The sequence below is a fragment of the Phocoena sinus genome, chromosome 15 (assembly GCF_008692025.1).
Source record: "Phocoena sinus isolate mPhoSin1 chromosome 15, mPhoSin1.pri, whole genome shotgun sequence".
NCBI lineage: Eukaryota > Metazoa > Chordata > Mammalia > Artiodactyla > Phocoenidae > Phocoena > Phocoena sinus.
In genome coordinates this window covers 33,916,360-33,925,977 of record NC_045777.1, presented here as the reverse complement: position 1 = coordinate 33,925,977, position 9,618 = coordinate 33,916,360, and the positions used below count along the sequence as shown (strand labels likewise).

General features: G+C 36.8%; 1 long non-coding RNA gene across 1 annotated transcript; it reads right to left on the bottom strand.

The window, feature by feature from the left end:
* Window positions 1–229: 229 nt before the first annotated feature.
* Window positions 230–9,205, bottom strand: LOC116739531. Its single transcript, XR_004345614.1, has 3 exons — window positions 9,058–9,205; window positions 4,561–4,666; window positions 230–384 (listed from the first exon to the last, which is right to left on the bottom strand). It is a non-coding gene; the product is annotated as an uncharacterized LOC116739531 (long non-coding RNA).
* Window positions 9,206–9,618: the final 413 nt, after the last annotated feature.

Here is a 9,618-nt window from a genome sequence, read left to right as displayed (position 1 = left end):
ATAGCTCCAGCTTGAAGTCTCCTCCTTGCCTCCTTGCTTGAGACAGTGGGAATGACAACAAGAAAATAGAGGCCCTGATGGGCAGTTTCCAGCACTAAAGAAGAGAAAGCTGAACTGATGTGATTAAAAGTTGCAATATATGACTCTAAAATCAATAAGTGATGGCTTTAATAGGTAACTCCACAAGTAAAAGAAGGCATATCAATTGTAGCTAGGGGAAGTTGGGCATTTGAGCAGCAATGGTCTCTCTTCTTCGACTGGTTGGTTAGACCAGTAGGTGTCCTGCTGGCTACGAGAAGAGCAGGCCCCTGCCCCAAGCTCTCTGTGTGTGATGAAGGAGACGAAGGCCGACACAATCTAGGAATTTTTCTAGCTGCTGCCACTCTAGAAAAAGACAAAAAAAAATTTTTTAATAAAATAAAATAAGAAACAGAAAGTGACAACCAGAGAAAAGGATAAAGAGAGAGAAGGGGTTGTAAGTAACAAGAAAAAAAATATGACCAAGGTGCATTAAGTTCCCTAAGATTTTTTTGTTTTTTTTTTAATGTTTTTATTGGAGTATAATTGCTTTACAATGGTGTATTAGTTTCTGCTTTATAACAAAGTGAATCAGTTATACATATACATATATCCTCATATCTCTTCCCTCTTGCGTCTCCCTCACTCCCACCCTCCCTATCCCACCCTTCTAGCTGGTCCAGGATTTCTTACTCCAAAACCAGCTGCCAGAAACCTTCTCTGACTTGTTAAGGGCGTGTTTGAGTGAAACACATGGGAGGAGGCAAGTTGAACACGGATCAGAAATTTTTTGCATGGTGAATTGTAGACCCATCACAGCTTCATGAGGTAGATAGGAGTTAGGAAACAAGTTTGCTCAAAATGATTCCTTTCCAAAAGTGTCCAGTCTTGAACTTCACTTGGAAAAATATTCTTTAAATCCTGATAAGATCCCAAGACAATGAGTTATTCTGCATATGTCATCTCCCCTGAATTGGAAAAGCTTTGGGAGATAAGCTGCTGAATCTTTTACAAGTCCAGGCCCCTAGGGATTCCTTAGACTAGTGGTGATATAAGAAAAATGGATAGCATGTTCTACCTTTTAATTCTGATATTTCTCTTCAGGACTCCTCTCATTATCAGTGGATCCCCTGCTAAGATCAAATGCATTCCCCAAAGCAATAGGACAGAGATATCTATTTTATCACTATTAGTTAAAAGGGTGGGACTGACATTCCAGGCCTTTCTCTGTAGGAAATCAGCCTCATTAGGAATCTAACCACCAATAAAGAGCAGTTATTTTTGCACTGATATGAAAAAGTATTTTACATCTGCAAACAGCAAGAGCTGAAAAGAACTTCAAGGGGTATTCAGTTGAGATCAATTTGAGCTGCTAAAAAGTAAAATTCACAAACACATGCTGTTTATAAACTGCTGACTACTTTGTTTTGCTTTCCTTCACACTTTTAACCTTGTTGACTCAGAAGAAATCATTCCTCCAAGATAACATCCAGGAATTGTGAGTGCTATGAATTCAAGTACAGTTTTGTATGAGGTAAAATAATAGTAGTGATAATAATAATTATTATCATCAAAATGAAGATATGTTTCACAAAAGCTAGAGTTTTAAAGGCTATCTGCTTACACTTTTGCTATTTCACTCTGTATCTTAGGGGCAGGTATACAGAAAGAAATGAACCATCACTAACTGCTCTGAAAATTGTTTAGTCAAGAGCATATTTTCCACCATGTGGAGGAAAGTGTATATGGGCTTCTCTGGGTATTTCTTCCTGTCCCTTCACTCCCCAATTTTTAATCTACCTTATCAATGTACATTGAATCGGCCAAGGAAACCCATGTTTCAGCAAGCTTGGGTGGCACGCTTAAGAAATCACAAAGTGAGATGTCAATGGCCGATATATCATGCCTTACCATATCTGGGGGGAAAAATATGAAGATAATTCAGATTCATTGATTGACAATAATATACTATTTAGAGTAGGAAAAAAAATAAGTAAATAATTACATAAGTGATCCTTTGCTTTTTTTAAAAAACCTTTTGGTTGGATTTCCAAGAATGACTTATGAGTGGAAGGCAGTAAGCCCAGTCTCTGCAAATTAGAAAATGCTGCAACTTCTTTCATGCAGACACAGCCCCTTGTCAGGAAGGCATAAATTTTAAACCTCACTCATCCCATTGACTGGGTGTCCTATAATGCAGTGGCACAGTTATGTGCAATGGTCCTGCTTAAGAAGATTAAAAAATTACTCTGGATGGCTGTTAAATACCTGCATGAATTTTTCAAGACATTTCTTAGCCAAGGATGAGTGTGTTTGCTTCATAGAACACAAGTGTTAACTAATAAGAAAGGAACACGAACGACTAGGGAGAAATTTTATTATCACAAAACTTGTAAGGTGAATGATCCAAGTTTTACTAACCTACTGATTTTTGGAAACTATTTCCAAAAAGATCTTTTTCCTTTCCTGTATGGCTCAACTAAACTAAAGGTAATAGAGAGTTTTAATGAAAACAGTAAATTATTTAGGAAATGACTTGACAGAATTATCAACTAGCCATTCAGCCATGCCAGACCAAAGGATAAAAATGACTGACAATATATATAACATACAACCTTGTATTTTTCCTACAAGATGGCAAAGTGGACAGAGTTTGTCTTAGAGGAACACAAGCTTTCATTAAGAAACTTGGAATTTAATGTGTGCATCAAGAAACATGGCATTAGGTGTTTCATGGTGTTTGGCTCTCTAAAGGAAGAAAACACAAAGGATCTCAAGCCACGGTTTTTACATTTTGTCCTGGGTGTCATTTCCTTGAACTGTCTCAATATAGATTCTGTTTTCTAAGCAGGCAAGCTGAGACTTTTTTCCATTACTCTTGGCTAGGATCTGGATTTAGTCAAACTGCCCACTGTCACTACTTATGCCTAATTAGAACCACCTGTGAGAATTTTGTGTCAAAAAGAAAAAACGTAAGCTAATGTTCATAATGATTACAAGATTTAATCTCAAAGCTCATTTGTTGTTTTAGGCCTGATAATGAGACTTTCCAAGCACCTCTCACATTTTTAAAACTGATTTTCTTTGGATTTTGGCTGAAAGTGTTCATGTGTTTGTTTTTGTTTGTTTGTTTTTTAATCTTTACTTTTCTTCAGGTGTTTTTTTAATCTTTTTTTTTTTAATCTTTATTTTTCTTCATGTGTTTTATATAATGTACATTTATATATAAAGGTATGGAAATTTCTATTATATTTAGAGAGTCCTCTTAAAAAGAAACTTCACACCTCTTTAAAGAAAAAGTGTACAATATTGAAATCTGAGTTGGAGTGAAAAAGTATGGCCTGACTAATTTTCTATTATTTCGAATGATACAGAGGGAGCTGAGCTGACACCTTGTCAAAGAAATAGCATCACAAGTGTTCACTCTCCTTCTACCCATTTTCCACCCAATCACATTTTCAACATTTTCTTAAAAAAAATTCTTTCCAGTCTTAAACTCACTGACTTTGGTCTTATCACAACAGTATAAACAATTTTGGAAATTTTGAGGGGAGAGAAAAAAAAAAAAGTCATGTTGAGCCAGGATAGAATTATGAAAGCAGAAGGGGGGAGGAAAAAAAGTGTGCTTTTTTCCATTTTCTGTTATCAACTGTAAAATGTCAAATCCTTCAAATGCCTCGTTCTGAATATGAAAAAGTCAACATTGGGAAAACAAATGAAGCTCTCTATGAATGAAAAAAATGCCACTTGTTATGAATAGTATAAACATTTATAACTGAATTTTTTGTTATATTGTTACGGCATAGAAGAAGTTTTTAAAATGTGCTTTTTAAAAAGCACATATTTATCTAAAAAAAATCTATGAATTTAAAATTCAAGACTAAGTTCCATAAAATAAATGTAATTAAATCTTTCATATATCCTACTTTTTCCTTCTCTTTTTCTTACAAAGTGAACCATATTCAATACCTAAGCTGACAAAAAAATGCAAGGTTCAATAAAGGAAAATACAATCCAAGCCTCTCATCCCCCCCCAAATAAAAAGTATATTTAATATAACAATATGAACCTACTCAATTAATGTGAAGAAATGTGCACTAGGACTTTAGATAACTTCCCTTAGACACAATGGCAAAACTGTCACCAGTCATCAGGGAAATTAGTAGACATCCTCAAATGTCTTTATTTTGTCTTAAACTTACCAAGGTCCTTGAGTTCCCTTTAGAATTACTTTGTCAGCCCCAAATCCCATGTTTTCTAGTCAGTGGCCAAAAGGGGAGAATTGGGTGGTTTTTCCTCTGGAAGAAGATTCCAGAAGTGGAAGCTGGCACTGCTAGCACTGGGATTTTGAACACTCTGGTTATAAAAATGCAGATGAAATTTTAGCTGTGGATTAAAACTGCTTTCTTTGAGTCCTATGGGAAATTGCAAACATCCTTGATATCTGGTTTCCCTTCAAAGCTGTTGAGGCTCTTTATAGGACAGGGAGTGAGGACTTAGATGAGCATTAAATTGGGAGGTAGGTTTAGGTTTGAATCTCACCTCTGCTTTTAACTAGCTGAGAAGTTGGTCAATCAAGTTTCCTGACTCTTCCTGGATTTGGTTCACTCATCTGAAAAATAAACTTGACCCTTCCCACTTCAAAGAGCTAGAAAGATTAAATATGAACATTAATGCAAAAATAGGCAAGTAAATTGTCAAAAGCTACACAGATATAAGATATTGTTTGAACTTTTGTTCTCAGATGTTCCCTTGCATCTAGCTCACTTCACTACATACAAACCCAATAGAAGAGGACAGAAAAAAATGTCTATATCTACCTGGTAGCTAGACCACTTCTTGTCTGCATGATACCATTTGCTCTTTTTATTCTTAGGACCCTCTTTTAAGATGGATGAGGAGTCCTTCCCCACCCACTTCTTCTCACATAACCACAAAATACAAGAAATAACATTTACTCTATAGCTCATTCCGGAAGGCACAGTAACCATAATGTTTCCTGACTTCAAGTTCACTGTTAAGTATTATATACCAACTCATCAATATACTTTCATCTCTTTCCTCTGGATCTCCTTTCTTTGTTTTTCTTTTCTCTCTTTTTATACTTCTGTATACACAAAATTCATACTTGTTCTTTCTTTGAAAATCTTTCCTTACACGTATCCATTTCTTTTATTTGAATTTGTTTTCACTGAACAAACTGACAAATACACAAAGTTCCCCAAAATCCCACATAATGTCGGAAAAACCTTTGTCAATAGCTTAATAAAGATTATTTTTAAAATGTTTAACCTGGGTCTCGAAAAAGCGTATATTTTTTTCTAAGTGCATCTCCTTGATGACTCATTTGTTAATAATCTACAGCTAGCCCATGTTTAACTAAAGCCTGTGAAAGAGACAATAGATCTCACCTTCAGGGAGCTTATAACCAGGTTGGAGAATGAAAGGGGATTCATCAGCTCATAACAACGATTTTGGCACTGTGGACCTAATGTTTTGGTACCTTCCTGCCAGCTCTTTTTTCATTCCTGCAAACACATGTGGCTATGTGTGATAAAAACAGATGGCATTCACATCCCAGACAAGATCTAGAGCGGATAATGCAGGGATACTGAACAATGGAATTCTAAAAGTCCACTTTTAAACAAAATTATCCCCTTAAAGAGATATGAAATGCCATATTAATAAAACAAAACAAAAGAGCTTCCACCAAATAAATATCACCAAGTTACAGAACAGTCTTGTCAGTGGACAGGACTGGGGGAATGGGGGAGAGATAGGGGATTGACTAAACATTGTGTGGCAAGCTGGCCGTACCTAGATGTGGCTTCTTAGCTGGCCTCTACTGCTTTTGAAGCCATGAACATTCCCTTTTCTTGGTTCTTTCATCAGTTTGGGAATCATGCATAAGGTGCTTATTCAGGTTTTTATATCTGCCCACCTATTTTATTACCTTTTATACTGCATGTGAGGCTGGATACGTCTGCAGCAGAACAAAGCTAATTACAACTTTCCTGGCATAAATATAGCATAATAACAGAGTGCCAGTCAAGGGTAGCACTGAGCTGAGAAACCTTTTGGCAGGCTAAGACAGAGGTTATTCAGCTTCATGGGGACAGCTCCAGGGGATGAATGACTGTAGGGCTATGAGTTACCCTAAAGTTGTGAGCAGGTCACTGAGCAACCAGTTTGACCCCGGGAGGAAAGTTTGCCTCACGTCCACTTTGCTTGCTTTATGTTAGCCTCTATTTTGAGAGAATAAATTGCAAATGTATAAAAGCTGATAGCTGGATATAGAAGATCAATGCCGATTTCAAGGATTAAGAAACTCTGAGATGGAAGAATTGACAGAACCAAGGCATCCAGAAGAGAATATTCCTGGGAATGCCATTTGAAATAATCTCCCAAATGACATATATGGCATAACTTCCACCAGAGAATAGTTTGTCATTGGGTTTAGTCATTAAAGATGCCCCCTTTCCAAACCCCCTCCCCATGTTACTGTTTTATTCATTTGGGGGTTTTGTTGCCTATTCTTACATTTGCCACATTTGATTCTATGGATATATCTGCATCACTTGTTTCTAATACACAAGCATCTCTCTCACGTGTGGGAGTTTCTATGGTATTGATGCATAAGTAGCAGTTGGTGGTCCTGATACTTTTACAGCCTTTATGTCAGACTCAGACCCTCAAGACCTGTCTGCCATCAGCAACCTCATTTTGCTGAGGATGTCTGACTTCAGCTACTTGGGTTGTCTCATATTCCCCTCGCTGTTCATTCTGCTACTTTGACTCTCCCTGAAATTCCATACTCATGCGTTGTATTAATGCTTGTTAATAGCATTTACTTAGAACCTTGCAAAGACTCTAAGTGAACAGAGGAAACAAAGGACATGCCCATTGCTGTCACCAGAATTCTACATTCCACCCTAAGCACAAAGCTGGTTCTTAGGCTTTGAACCCAAGGCAAAGCATGTACAGTTTCTTACTAACCACTCTGCCTGCCTCTGTGAAAAAAACTTGAAAAGGCCTGGCCTACTACACAAAATGGGAAAAAGGCATAGCAATTTTAAAAAGAGAAGTTAGTTATAGGCATTATTATCTGACTAGACAAATGAGAACCCCTCAGGCCAAGCTACCTTGCTCTTTGGGGAAACAAACACAGCTTATATTTAGAAGGAGAAGAGGAAGGTCATTTGTGATGACATCTGAACCTCAATGTGAATCTGCTTTGACATTTACCATGATTTTTTTCTCATGGGTGAAATTAATATATGTTGCTTAGATGTAAAGATAGGCTGCGGTAATTAAATTTCTAAATATTCTATTGTTAAATGCAAGCACGATTAAAAAGGACCAAGGATGTTTCAGTGTTACTATTAGGAACATTCTAACTGTTTTTATGCTCTGAAAATGTGCTTTTTGCTAGAATTATGAATCATATTATATTTTCTACATCATCCTTAGAGAATTTTATTCATTTAAAGATGCTGTTATATTCTACTAAGTTTTCATAAGCAATCTTTGCTAAACTACTTTATGGGCTGCTGAGGGTTTAACCAGGGTGTAACTGCTCTGTTTTCCACCCTCCCTCTTCACCTTCTCTGTGCCCTTGGGTCTTATTATTATTTCTCTGCTTATGGGCACATCTATAGGAGATGGCAGAAAAAATAAAAATACATGAAACCTCATCAGTCAGACTGTCTCATCTGCAGCAGTTCTGGGGGGAAAATGGGGTGAAAATGTTGAAACTTTTGGCTTGAAAGAGGTTTGGGCATAATATGGTCATTCCACCAATGGCTCCTCTATTTACCATGCATGGTTATAACCTAAATTTCATCTTTTTCTGGAATTTAAGTGTCCTTGTCTTTGCTTTGTGTGGTTTATTTATTTTGACAACTTTGCAACAAAATCATTACTATATCAACTTTTCAGCTACTAAGAAAAAGCCAAAGAAAAACTCATAAACTCTAGTACAAGTGTAGCCTTGTGTATGTGGGAAGTGTGAAACACAAAGTTTTTGACAGCTATAAAATTGTTCCATAATGAAAATAGGGGGACCTGTAATTTAGTTTTATATTTTTCACATTAACAATAGCATGAGAAGCTAAAAATATAGTTGAAGTTATCCAAGTAGCACTTCTCAATATTATGTCTGAGTTAAAAAAAATATTCAGGTTTGTGTTTGGCTATGTGAACATAAACAACCATATAGTAACTTCTTTTCACACCCCATGCCATATTTATAACACAAGCACAGACAGAGTTTAAGAAATCAAGCTTCCCCAAAAAACCATTTGAATAATGCAGGAACCATAATGAAACAAAATACCAAAAATGTTTTAACTCTGAAAGTCTCTACTTTTCTCAAAAACAATATTATTAGGTGTAGAACAAGATTTTTATTTTTCTATAATTAATCTGTGTTGTATGTTTGAACTTTTACTGAACTATAAATAGCTAAAGAAAGGTACCTAAATCATCAGTGAATGGCTTGATGGATTTTCACAAACTCCTCAGTCTCATGTAACGAACTCCAAAAATGGAACTTAAATTGTCCCAGAATCCTCATCAGGCTCCTTTCAATTTATCCCTGTCCCCAAGCACCAAAGGTAACCCTCTCTCACTGATCAGTTTTGTTCATTTTTGAACTTTTTATGAATTAATCAAGAGTAGCCAATGTTAACAAGCAGCTTACATGTTTCAGTGATATTCCCACCTCCTACATAGAAAAGTCTGTGGTAGAAATAGAATATGTTACACAATTTAAATATGTAAAATATAGGCTAAAACTTTGCTTGAATAAAATTTCAAAACCACAGAGTATGTGCTTATGAGTGAGAGTCTGGCCCTTCTGCTGTTCCTGACAAGACCCTGAGGTGCAGATAATACCAACGGAATAATAATAAACAACTGTTGACATTCTCTGTGTTAGACACTCTTCTAAGTATCAGTGAAACATCTCATTTAATTCTCACAATAACCCTATCAGGCAGGAATCCATTTCACAGAGAAAACAAAGAGGAGGTAACTTACCCAAGATCACACAGCTAGGAAGTGGTGCAGGAGAATGCGGGCTGGAGGGCCTGTGTCTTCATCCACTAGACTGACTTGCTTCCATGGCATAGCATCTCTCTACCTTCCTGTAGGCAGTGCTTGTAATGCAACCACAGAAGAATAAAAAGACTCAGAAACTTGTGAGCACACCTGTTAAGATAAACAAGCAGAAGTTGAATGTCCTTTTTTTTGTGAAAGTATGGAATGCCGAGAAAGTGGAGAAAACAAGCTGGCGTCAATTACGGAATGTTTTTAGCCTTGATTACCTGGAATCTTTAATTAACCAGAAGGGGGGCAGTCTCATAAAAAATAGTTACATGATAGAGAAAATCAGATTAAAGCTAGGAGTAATTAGAACTGCACATATTTCTAGGCCAGTGGTTCCCAGTTAGAGGTGATTTTGCCCCCAGGGGACATATTGCATTCTCTGGAGATATTTTTTAGTTTGCAAGATGGTGGGAGGTGGGGGTGGAGTAGGGGAGGGGATGGCAGGGAAATAGGGGAGGTGGAAGAGGTGGGGGGCAGGGGAGGGAAGATCAG